Raw genomic sequence first — 12,055 nt, forward strand, 5'->3', positions numbered from 1 at the left:
GTATGCTCACTGAGCGGATTTTTAAAGAGCCGCGGGATTTTGACCGTGTAAAGGTAGCATAATCATTAGTCTCTTAATTAGTGGCTGGAATGAATGGCTTGACGAGAAATCAACTGTCTCTTAATAAATTTTTGAATTTCACTTTTCGGTCAAAGGCCTTAAATTCTTCTTTAGGATGAGAAGACCCTATAGAGCTCAACATTTTACTTTTTTATAGTTTTTTGCTTGTCTTTCTATATTTAATGATGATGTTTTGTTGGGGTTACATGAAGAATACATAAACTATTCATTATTATATCATTGATTTATGTTTGAGTTTTGTTCCATAATTTATGATCATAAGGTTAAGTTACCTTAGTGATAACAGCATAATTGTTTTTGAGAGCTCATATCGACAAAGCAGATTGCGACCTCGATGTTGTGTTATGAAAAATTTTGGGTGCAGGAGCCCAGTGATAACGTCTGTTCAACTTTTAAATTCTTACATGATCTGAGTTCAGACTGGCGTGAGCCAGGTCGGTTTCTATACTAATCCATATTGGTACGAAAGGATTATATGGTTAAAATATTTTTTATTATATTGACTAATATTAATTAATTTACTATTTTGACAGATTAATGAGTTGAATTTTATTTTCATTTATGTAGATTTTTTCTACAAATAGTATTGATACTTTATGATTTATTTATGTTTATTTTAAATTTTCTTTTATTAATTATTTGTGTTATATTTAGTGTTGTTTTTCTAACTTTATTGGAGCATAAGGTTTTAGGTTATATTCAGATTCGTAAGGGTCCAAATAAAGTAGGATTTGTAGGAATCCCACAACCCTTTAGTGATGCTATTTAGTTGATTTGTAAGGAGCAGCCAGTTCCTATTATTTTATTTACTTTATTATTTGTCTCCTGCTTTTAATTTAATGATTTCTTTGGTTGTTTGAGCAATTTCCCTTACTTAACTTATAGATGTTCTTTTTCTTATGGGTTTCTGTTTTTTTATGTTGCACTAGGTTAGGTGTTTATACCGTTATAATCTTCTAATTCAAATTATTCTTTATTACGTTCCCTTCATTCTGTTGCTCAAACAATTTGGCTTTGATTTTATTATCTTTAATTATTTTAATTGGTAGTTTTAACATGATTGATTTTATAAATTATCAGCTTTGATGTTGATTTGTTATTATTTCTTTTCCTTTAGCCTTAGCTTCTTTTGCTTCTTGTTTGGCCAAAACTAACCATACTCCTTTTGATTTTGCTTAAGGTGAATCTGAGTTAGTTTCAGGCTTTAATATTGAGAATGGTGCAGGTGGATCTACTTTAATTTTTTTAGCTGACTATACTAGAATTGTTTTTATAAGAATAGTATTAGCTTTAATTTTTTAGGTGGTGGTTTTTATTCTTTTATACTTTTTATTAAGCTTACTATTATATCCAATGGCTTTATTTGAGTTCAGGGTACTATACCAGGTTTCCGTTATGATAAATTGATATACTTGGTTTGAAAAAGTTTTTTACCTTTATCTTTGATTTTTTTTTTATTTTCTTTGTTGGTTTAAAGATTTTATTTATCTCATTTACTTGGTGAAATTTTTTAAGAAAAGTTAATAGAAGAGTTAAACTTCTAGTTTTATGTTTTCAAAACATATGCTTTCCCTAAGCTAATTAACTTATTATTCCTTAATTAGCTTATCTCATGTGTTTGCAACATGGACATTAATTAAGAAGTATGTAAAGTAGATAATTGTTAAGATTTGCCCTGTTATAATGTAAGACTCTTCAACTGGTCGTTTACAGATTCATGTTAATAAACATACAACAACTAGTATGATTCAGAATAAAACCTGATTAATAGGATAGAATTGGATACCTCGGAATGGTGTTTTATTATAAAATGGTAAAATTATTAAGATTCTAATTGGTAAGAATAGTGCAATAACACCTTCTAACTTGCTAGGAATTGACTGTAGAATTGCATATGCAAATAAGAAATATCATTCTGGTTGAATATGAACTGTTGTTACTAATTGATTAGCTGGTACAAAATTGTCTGGGTTTCCTAGGAGATAAGGATTAATTAAACATAGTATAATTAATAACGATGTTATTAATACAAATTTAATAGAATCCTTGGAAGTAAAGTATGGGTGAAATGGAATTTTTTCGATATCTCTGTTTAGCCCTTATGGGTTATTAGAGCCTGTTTGATGAAGAAAGAATAAATGAATTGCTGCCATAGCTGCAATAATAAATGGTAACACAAAATGAAATGTAATAAATCGATTTAATGTTGCGTTATCAACAGCAAATCCTCCCCACACTCATTGAACTGGATTTGCTGATAATAAATTAGTAATTATTGTCACACCTCAAAATGATATTTGACCTCAAGGTAAAATGTATCCTATAAATGCAGTTGCTATAATTAAGAATAGAAGTACTCTACCAATTATTCAGGTGTGTAAAGATCCATAGTAAATTCCTCATCCTACATGAAAATAAAAACAAATAATGAATATAGATGCTCCATTTGCATGTAAAGTTCGAATAATTCAACCATTATTTACGTCTCGGCAGATGTGTACTATACTACTAAATGCTATTTCAATATCTGATGTATAATGTATAGCTAAAAATAGTCCAGTTACGATTTGAATTACCAAGCATAACCCTAGCAGCGACCCAAAATTTCATCAAAATGAAATATTTGTTGGTGCAGGTAAATCAACTAAAGAGTTGTTAATAATTTTAATTAAAGGATGTCTTAATTGTAAGGGTTTATTCATTAGTAAGTTACCTTATTTTACGAATAGGCCCCTGGTTAATATTTGTGATTTTAACTTCTGCTAATAGTGCTAAATATAAATAAATTATTATTATTATTGTAATAATGAATGTTGGGCTGTTATATAATTTTTCCAAAGATATTGTTATTTCTTGGTAATTGATTGAATTAGCAATATTTAAAGTTTCAGTATTTTTGAAGAAGTCTATAAATATTGTTATGTCTAGAAAAATTAATGTTGATATTATAAAGACCCATATCGTTAAGGTAATAATTATGGTAATTGATTTAGGTTGAAATATTTCGTTTGATGCAATTCTTGTAATATAAATAAATACAACTGAAATACCACCAAGAAACATTAAAAATAAAATATATGCTGATCAATATCTGTTCCTGGTATTAATCCAGCTAAAAAAGTTTGTAGGATTATGAAAAGCATTATTGATATTGGGTGTCTTAATTTAATAAAATTAATATTCATTACACTTCATAGTGATATAATTATTATTTTAATCACTTGAGGGGTTAGTTTATTTGAAATATCGGTTTTGGGGACCGATGAAGGAAGCTTTTCCACCTCTGAAGTTTTAAAAGTGGGGGCTAGACTTAATTCCGGTTTAGAAAACCGGTGTTTTTTTTAACTATTAAAACTAATGTTTATATTCTCTGTTTTTACTTCTTTGTTGGTTTATTCTGCTGGTGTTTACGTTTTTTCTTTTAAACGTAAACATTTATTAATGGTTCTTCTGAGATATGGAATATATTGTTCTTTCTTTATTTATATTAATTACTGTTTTTCTTATTGAGTTTGATTATGATTATTTCTTTATTGTTATTTTTTTAGTCTTTTCTGTTCGTGCTGGTGCTTTAGGTCTTTCTGTTTTGGTTCCAATAATTCGGTCTCATGGTAATGATTTTTTTAATCCTTTTGGCTTGTCTTTATGCTAAAGTATTAATTTAGAACTATTTTTTATCCCTGTTTGTTTGCTAAATAATTGTTGGTGGTTGGTTCATTCCGTAAGGTTTCTGTTGAGTTTTGTTTTTATGATTTGTGTTTATTCATATGCTGACTTGAATATAACAGGATATTATTTTGGTATTGATTATTTTGTTTTAATTTAATTTTGTTAAGGTTTTGAATTTGTTCTGTAATAATTAGTGCTAAAGTTTCAGTTTATTTGAGTTCTCATCATTCTATTTTTTTGTTTTTAATGATTATGCATTATTGTTCATTTGCGAGATTGATTCTTCTTTCTTTTTATATTTTTTAGGCTAGATTAGTTCCTACTTTACTTTTGATTTTGGGTTGGGGTTGCCAGCCTGAACGTTTACAGGCTGGTGTTTATTTAATTTTTTATACTTTCCTTGCTAGATTACCTTTATTGTTGGTTTTATTTAGGGTTTATGATTTTTCTAGCACTTTATATTTCCCTTTATTGGTATATTTTGGTTATTAGTATTTTATATTTTATGTATTTATAATTTGGGCTTTTTTAGTTAAGATGCCTATATTTTTGGTTCATTTATGACTTCCTAAGGCTCATGTAGAGGCCCCTATTTCAGGTAGAATAATTCTTGCTGGTGTTTTATTGAAGTTAGGTGGTTATGGTATTTTTCATGTTATAAAGGTTGTTTCTTATTTGGGTTTAAAGTTTAATTATTTTTGATTATCTTTAGATTTATCTGGTGGGGTTACTGTTAGATTTACTTGTTTTTGTCAGGTTGATTTAAGGTCTTTAATTGAATATCCTTCTGTTGCTCATATAAGAATGGTTATTGGTGGACTGATAACCATAAATTGATGGGGTTGTATGAGTTTTCTTTCTTTAATGGTTGGTCATGGTTTATGTTCTTCTGGATTGTTTTCTTTGCCTAATATTATTTATGAGCGTCTTGGTAGACGAAGATTATTAATTAACAAGGGTATATTTAATTTGACACCTAAAATGGCTTTATGGTAATTCCTTTTAAGATTATCAAAAATAGCTGCATCTCCATCATTAAATTTGGTAGGTGAACTTAGATTATTAAATAGAATTATATCTTGGTCTTCTTTTAGATATTTTGCTTTAATTTTTTTATCTTTTTTTAGAGGTGTTTATACTTTATAAATATATTCTTATTCTCAGCACGGGAATTATTACTCTGGGATTTATACTTGTTCTCTGGGTTATTTTCGTGAATATCATCTTTTACTTTTACATTGATTGCCTTTAAATATTCTTTGTTTAAAGGGAGAGTATTTCTTTGTTTAAATTGCTTAAGTATTTTAATTTAAAATATTGTTTTGTGGAATCACTGATATGAAGTTTCTCATTTTAGGCCATGTATTTATTTTCTATTTGTTCTTGGAGTTTTTTTCTTCATTCTTTTCTAGAACTATAATTTTTATTTTAGGTATTTATTATTTAGTAATTGATTACAGACTTTTTGTTGAATGAGAACTTTTTAATTTGAATGGTTCTATGGTTGTTATAACTTTAATTTTGGATTGAATGTCTCTTATTTTTATATCTTTTGCTATATATATTTCTTCATTGGTGATTTATTATAGAGAGGATTATAGATCAGGAGAAAAGAATATAAATCGTTTTATTATTATTGTTTTATTATTTATACTGTCTATAGGTTTTTTAATTATTAGTCCTAATTTGATTAGAATTTGGTAGGATGAGATGGTTTGGGTTTGGTTTCTTATTGTTTAGTTATTTATTATCAAAATGTAAAATCTTATAGTGCTGGTATATTAACTGCACTTTCTAATCGTATTGGTGCTGTCGCTATTTTAATTTCTATTGCTTGAATGTTAAATTTTGGTGGCTGAAATTATAGTTATTATTATTATTTCATTTCTAATTCTTTTGAAATAAAGCTTAATACTATAATAATTGTTTTGGCACCTATAACAAAGAGAGCTCAAATTCCCTTTTCTTCTTGACTTCCTGCTGCTATGGCTGCTCCTACTCCTGTTCCTGCATTAGTTCATTCTTCTACTCTTGTTACTGCTGGGGTTTATTTATTAATTCGTTACAGACCAATATTAGATACTTATAATTGTGGTTGTTTTTGCTTTTAATTGGCTGTTAACTATAGTTATGGCTGGATTGGGCGCTAATTTTGAATTTGATTTTAAGAAGATTATTGCTCTTTCTACTTTAAAACAACTTGGTTTAATAAAAAGAATTTTGGCTATAGTTTATCAAAAGCTTGCATTGTTTCACTTATTAGCTCATGTTTTATTATGGCATTATTATTTATGTGTGCAGATTCAATAATTCAAAATTATAGGATTCTCAGGATATTCGTTTTATAGGCTCAATTGTTAATTTTATACCTTTAACTTCTGTTGGTTTTAATGTTTCTAGTTTATCTTTGTGTGGTATGACTTTTCTGACAGGGTTTTATTCAAAGGACTTGATTCTTGAAATGGTTTGTTTAAGATGGATTAATTCTTTAATTTTTTCTTATTTTTTCTACTGGTTTAACTGCTTCTTATTCTTTTCGTTAATTTTATTATTCAATGTATAGGGATAATAATTTTTATTCTAGATTTTCTTTTGCTGATAGGGGTTATTATATTTCATTTGGTATGATTGGTTTATTATTTGTTGCTGTTTTTGGTGGTAGTTTTTTATCTTGGTTAATTTTTCCTATTCCTCATATGATTGCTTTACCTTATTATTTAAAGTTTTTGACTATTACAGTTGTGGTTTTAGGTGCTTATTTGGGTTATCTTAGTTCTAAGTTTGATTTTTCTCACAATTTGTTTTCTTTAAGTATGCTTTCTTTTGTTAGATTTGCTGGTTCTATATGATTTATACCTTTTCTTTTAACTAAGTTTGTTAGATATGCTCCTTTAAAATTAGGTTATTATTCATTAAAATCATTTGAATATGGTAGAGGTGAGTTATTTGGTGGCCAAAGTTTATATAGATTATTTATTTATTTAATTGGATATATTCATGGTTGATATGATTCTAATTTCAAGATTTATCTTTTAACTTTTATTTTTTGAATGTTTATTTTAGTAATGTTGTTTTTCGTATACTTAAATATCTTATAGTTAGAGCGTGACACTGAAGATGTTAAGGAAGTATTTTTTCTTTTAGGTATTTATAAATATAGATATATTATTTTTACAGTGAAAACGTAATGTTTTATTTGAACTACATAAATTTTAGAAATGTTCACAGAGTTTAACCGCTAATATAAAAAGTTAGCAGCTTTCATATTGACTTCACATTTCCTTAATTGGAACTTTATAGTTCAATTATATTATTAACAGTAATACGCCTCTTTTTGGCTTCAGTTAATAAGAATAAAGGTATTTATTTACCAATCTTCCAGGTGGAAACTGATTGCAATATTTCGCTTCTTATTCTATTTAAGGTTGATTGATTATATCAATACTTTTTGAATGCAACCCAAATGTTACAGTTAACTACAACCCTCTATTCTGCTCATTGTAAGGCTCCTAGTTTTCATTCATGTTATAGTCCGCCTAATAGGACTAAAATAAAAAGTATTGTTGATACTGTCCAGATTATAATGTCTGAAGTTTTGAAAATAATTACAATTGGAAGAATTAGTGCAATTTCTACATCAGAGATTAGAAAAATTACAGCGATTAGAAAGAATCGTAGTGAGAATGATATTCGTGCTGATCTTTTTGGATCAAACCCACACTCAAATGGGGATCTTTTTACCCGATCAGTGCTTAATTTCTTTTATAATGTTGTTGCAAGGATTATAGCAGTTATTGGAATAATAAATCTAATAAAATCTCTTGTAGATAGTATTAGGATTGTTTTTCTTGATTTATATCAAGCTTTCTGACTGGAAGTCAAATGTACTATTTATACTAGAAAAACAATTATCTACCTCATCAATAAATAGAAATGTATAAGAATAATCATACTACATCTACGAAGTGTCAGTATCATGTTGCTGCTTCAAATCCAAAGTGGTGTCTTGGTGAGAATTGATTTATTGAGTGTCGAAGTGTACATGTTGTTAAGAAAATTGTTCCAATAATCACGTGGAGACCATGTAACCCTGTTGCAACAAAGAATGTTGATCCATATACTGTGCAATACTGAAAGGTGCTTCTCAATATTCATATGCTTGAAGTATGGTGAAATATAATCCTAATAATACTGTAAAAAATAATCCTTGTAATGCCTGAGTATGATTAGATTCTATTAAATTATGATGTTTCATGTTACAGTTACACCTAAGGCTAAAAGAATAGCTGTATTAAGCAATGCAATTTGTATAGGATTAAAAGGTTGAATTCCTATTGGAAGTCATAATATTCCTAGCTCAATTGTTGGTGCTAATCTTCTTCTAAAGGAGGCCCAGAAGGATGATACAAAGAATAGTACTTCTGATGCAATAAATAGGATTATTCCTCATCGTAATTCAATTGATACAAATCCTGTAGGTAGTCCATCATATGTTCCATTTCATACTACATCTTGTCATCATTGAATTATAGTTAAATAGTTAATAAGGTAATTCCGAATCCAATTATAAATAAGTTAATGTTAAATAGGTGGAATCATTTTGCTAATCCTGATACTAGGACTATTGCTCCAATTGCTCCTGTTAGTGGTCAAGGTCTATAGTCTACTAAGTGGAATGGGTGATTTGAGTGAGTTGTTAACATGGGTTTAATATACTTATCTAGAATGTAAAGTTCTTAAAATTGAGAAAACATAAGCTTGAATTATGGCCACTGCTGATTCTCGAATTAATAGAAGTAATTGTCCAATAATAGTAGTGAGATTAAGTTTATTGCTATAGATGGGCCTGTGTTTCCTAATAAGGTTAATAGTAAGTGCCCTGCAATTATATTTGCTGCTAGTTGTACTGATAGTGTACCTGGTCGAATGACATTTCTAATTGTTTCAATTAATACTATAAATGATATTAATGCAGGTGGTGTTCCTTGTGCAACAAGATGTGTAAATATATGATTAGTATAGTTAATTCATCCAAATAATATGAATCTTAATCATATAGGTAGGGCGATTGCAAATGTTAATGCTAAATGTCTTGTTCTAGTAAAAATGTAAGGGAATAATCCTATAAAATTATTAAATAGTATTATAATAAAAATTGAGATAAAGATGAATGTTGTTGCATTAAATGAATTTGGTCCTAGTAGTGTCTCAAATTCGTTGTGTAACGTTAAGTTTAGTTTATTTCAGGTAATATTAATTCGTGATGGTGTAAGTCAGAACATTGATGGGATTAATAATAGTCCTAAGAATGTTTTAGTTCAATTTAATGATAAATTGAAGATGTTACTTGATGGATCAAATGTTGAGAATAAATTTGTTATCATTTTCAATTTAAGTTTTTTATCTCAATTGTTCTTTTTTCTGCTCTTTTAATAAGATTAGGTTTAAATGAGAAAAAATTTATTTGATTGAATAGGATTAAAGTAGCTGAAAATATAATGAATAGGGAGAATCATATGAGAGGAGATATTTGAGGGATGTAGATTTAATTTCCCCATCAGAAGTAGTCGTTAATTTACTATTGTTTGATTTAAGAGGCCATTACTTGATGCCTATTTTTAGCTGATTGTAAACTAATAAATGCAGAAAGATTGTTTTTCAAAAATAATGAGAATTATTTTTATCTCAAATGAAAAGAAGATTAATATGTTTTTCTTGTTCATTTCTTGTATAGTAACGACGATATACAATAACTTTTTCATCATATGCATAAACATAAATTGAAATATTTGACTGCTTATCAAATTTTGGAATTTGTGTTAATTGAATAGCAATATTAATTTTTTCTGTTTCAAAAATTTCATCTAATTCTTTTCCAATATTTTTATGTTTACCAATTCTTTCTCCATCATGATCTGCTGAATATCAGTCTTATTTTATTGAATAAAGGAAACATTGTTGATCTGTATTTTTTACATTAATTACAACTTTCTTATTTTTAATTTCTTTTGGTAAATCGACATAAGAAGACCCAAAAATTGGATTGTGATTATTAACATCTGATCCTCAACTATTCAAATATAATAAAGACCATATCTTTTCTTTGTATTTCTTCCATTTCAGTAAACAGTTTATTTGTTGATTTTTTATAATAATCCTGTAAATTAGTTCCTCATAGTAGAACTTCATTGTTTGTTTCAAAATTAAATTTTTGTGTTTCCTCTTTATTTTTTTAAATTATGATAAAATTTCGTATTAACTTTAATCGCTCTTCTTTGTATTAAAATCAAAAAATGGTTCAAATGGCTCTGAGCACTATGGGACTCAACTGCTGAGGTCATTGGTCCCCTAGAACTTAGAACTAGTTAAACCTAACTAACCTAAGGGCATCACAAACATCCATGCCCGAGGCAGGATTCGAACCTGCGACCGTCGCGGTCTTGCGGTTCCAGACTGCAGCGCCTTTAACCGCACGGCCACTTCAGCCGGCGTATTAAAATCTTTTTTCATTTGGTGATTACTTATTTTTTATTTTGACTAGGGGAAAATTCTTGTAGTTTAACAATATTATCATTATTATGAATTCCGTAAGTTATTATTCTCGATATAAAAGCAGCTTTTCTGTAAATCCGTTCACCATCATCTAGAAAACTGAAACCAGGTAGATTTTCCTGATTTTTTCTTTAATTTCTTTACATTTATCTACTAGAAGCATGTGTTAAAATAATTCTCGTTATCGATATTATTAATATTACCTTCATATCTACTGATAAGATCAAAAATTGTTTATTAAACCTAGAATAATTGTTTAACCGTCTAGTTTTATATATTTTATGAAGTACATTCACAGATCTTTTATTCAATTCGTTTTTATTGTTAATACTGTTCTCAAATTTTTTGATAAAAGTGATTAATTGTTGTTTATTTTTTCATTATGCAGATTTCACAAAGTTTCTTTAATTTTTTTTTCAATTCGTTTTCATTACTATATTGTCAACGAGATTTAGAATAAGACTGATTAATTTATATTAATTCATATTTAATTAAGTTTAGTATAATTTTTCGATTTTCTCAGTTTTACAAAATTGTTCGAAGTTCATTTATATTTTTATATCTTAGTTCTATCTTCTTCATTTCTTTCATATTAAAATAGTCAATAAATTCCCATAGATCTCGGCAATGTATATTTGCATAACCTTCTTCTTTACAATAATTTTCTAAATTTTTATAACTCAACATTTCACGATTTTGCTTACAGTAGTTTTCTAAGCTTTTAAATAGCTCACCTTAGGAATATTTTTTGTTTTTGTTTTTTTATTTATATAGAAAAATTTTGTTTTAATTATTAAAAATGTTTACAGCTGAAATCTGCCTTTGAATATTTCAAGCAATGATATAGTTAGACGAGTTTTGACAGAGCTTATTTATAAAGAGAAAATTTACTATATTTTTATTTTTTAAAAGAGTGCTAATTTGTTCTGTGGATGTACATAAAAACAACGTTAGAGAGCTTCATTATGAAGAAAAAATTATTAGATATTAATTTTTTAAATAAAAATGTAAATTTGGTTTGTGGATATAGATAAACACAATCCTGGAGAACTTACTGATAAAGAAAAAGTTTAGTAGAGTTTTATTTTTTAATTAAATGAAAATTTAGTTTGCAGATATATACATTTTTAAATGTGGGAGACCACTAAACTAATGTCTTGGTTTCATGTCGAGAAATTTTTAACTGGGGGAACCAACAAAACTAAAATCTCGGTTTTAAATAGAGAACTTTTAAAACATATGCTTTGCGCCAGAAATGGCATACATAGACTACTATGGCACTAGGGTACAATTTAGTACTACACTGTTTGCCTCTGCACACGCAAATATTAACAGAGTCATAAGAACTGATGAGTGACAGATACAAAACTACAACTGATTGATGAGGAATCAAATACCAAGACTTTCTGATTCATGGAATGGTACATTCTAGTACAGTTGTTGTATGTTGGAGCTGTCTCCACTACTGTGGCCATGGAAGATGAGGGGTGGGGGTGAGGAGGGCTATTAATTGTCCCATATATGTGAAATAGGCTTTCCAACACTATAGGCTTATTGGGATGTGACCACAGTCTGCTTGCAAGGAAAGCCTTACGGGAAAAATTGTATCGAACTCCTGTATAGGATGAATGACCAGAGTTTTGTGTTTCCTGGATGCCTGAGTTTACTTTAACTTACGAACATAATGACTGCTGGATGGCGTTAAATAATCATCATCGACATATTCACGTCCACGAATCTGCATTCGCCATAT

Source organism: Schistocerca americana, chromosome X (genome assembly GCF_021461395.2).
Source record: "Schistocerca americana isolate TAMUIC-IGC-003095 chromosome X, iqSchAmer2.1, whole genome shotgun sequence".
In the NCBI taxonomy this organism is placed as follows: domain Eukaryota; kingdom Metazoa; phylum Arthropoda; class Insecta; order Orthoptera; family Acrididae; genus Schistocerca; species Schistocerca americana.